Raw genomic sequence first — 1,674 nt, 5'->3', positions numbered from 1 at the left:
GAGCAACAACAAAGAACATTTATTTATTCTTTGAAAGTTTCATACACGACATTATATTTCTCAAAAAAATTTTAACAATCATTTATTGTTTATTCTACAGGTAGAGTACAAGAGTTGAATGACATGCCTGGGGCTATTATCATCAGACTCCTCTGACTTGGTGGAAGGGAGATATCTAATAATTCTACACTTGCAAAAACAATAACCTGTTTTATAATCAAGTCCACGTAGTACAGTGATAACATCCAAGGAAGAAGCAGCCACAACTATAAAGAGGAGAAAGATGTCTATCTTATGAACATGCACTCTGAGCTTGTATGTTCAAGTAATTTGGAGATTTCTTCAGCTTGAAAGGCCAGAGAACATCAATTCCATGCCTCTGCTCAGAATCTCCTCCTCTATCAGTTGGTTATTGCCTGTATAAATCCTTCAAGTCTCATAGTTTTGAGAAATGTTTTGTTTTTCATCTTGATTCTCATGAGTCTTTTGCTCCCTCTTGTAGGGAATATTTCTATATAGAAGAAAATGCTCTACAGCACTGCATTTCTTTCTCATTTTCCTTAAATCCTTCCTGAGTTCTTCATCAAAATTCCCTGAGCCTCAGAGTGGGCAATAATTAATAGTCATTAAGGTTAATTATTGAGCTGTCTCTAGTTTTCAGGTGTGTCATTGATGTTGTTGGACATCTGTGGTACACTATTCACTGCAAAAGAAGATACTATAGTTGACAGAAAAACAGTGATTAATGGCTTCACACACAAATGTTCAGAAGTCAGTTAGATAAGCACATCATATATATCTTAGCAAACAGAATCATGATGTCCCCTCTGGAACTATTTTCTCCCCAGCAAGTGGTTTATAGTACCAAACAAAATCTTGTGGAGTGGGGCTTGCATGTTCTTGAGTTTTCAACAATACTCATGCCACAACTTCACAACCATGCATATCTTGGTTGGCATTTGGTACTGTAGCACACATGATAATGGATTTTGCTGACAGTTCTCTCCAGCAGCCCTCAAAGCACCTTCTGGCACTATGAAAGATATCCATTCAGCAAGGAGGGAACTTCTACCTCTATCCCAGTTTTATTTCTCCATGTACTGCAACCAGACTACATGGTGTCTATAGCAACAGTCTTATTATCTAGGCCTGGCATGTATCCAACGGCAGCAGCAAAAGCTTTGATGTTTTATGGGCCCCCATGTGCTGCTCAGGCTAACAAATTGCAGGGAGGCAATCTATCTCTGGCACCTGGTGTTTTTAATTAATGAACTTATGGCCTTTGTGAGTGCCCTTTTCACCCCTGCAGGTTGCTTCTTGTTCTTAAGCTCTTTAACTATTGCTCTAATAATATTTTCAAAAAATTTCCCATCCCAGTTAAACAGTATGGTTGGTGTAAGTGTCATAGAGCAGGTTTGTATTCAACCTAGATTGACACATCAGTTTGTGAAATGACTCCTTTCATCACCATCAATTCTTACCTATGCCCACACTTACAATAGAGTTGTGTGACATGCTTGATGATGACTTTCATATTTATTTTCTTGACATGGAAATGTTTTCAAGAAGCCTGAAAACACACAGGCGTATTTGCATCCCTCCCCAAAATGCATAGGTTCTTTACAGTATCCTTTATAGTCACCTGTGTATATGCTCCACCAATATCTCTTATCA

Source organism: Mus musculus, chromosome 4 (assembly GCF_000001635.26).
Source record: "Mus musculus strain C57BL/6J chromosome 4, GRCm38.p6 C57BL/6J".
Taxonomy (NCBI): domain Eukaryota; kingdom Metazoa; phylum Chordata; class Mammalia; order Rodentia; family Muridae; genus Mus; species Mus musculus.
This window is presented reverse-complemented; position numbering follows the sequence as displayed.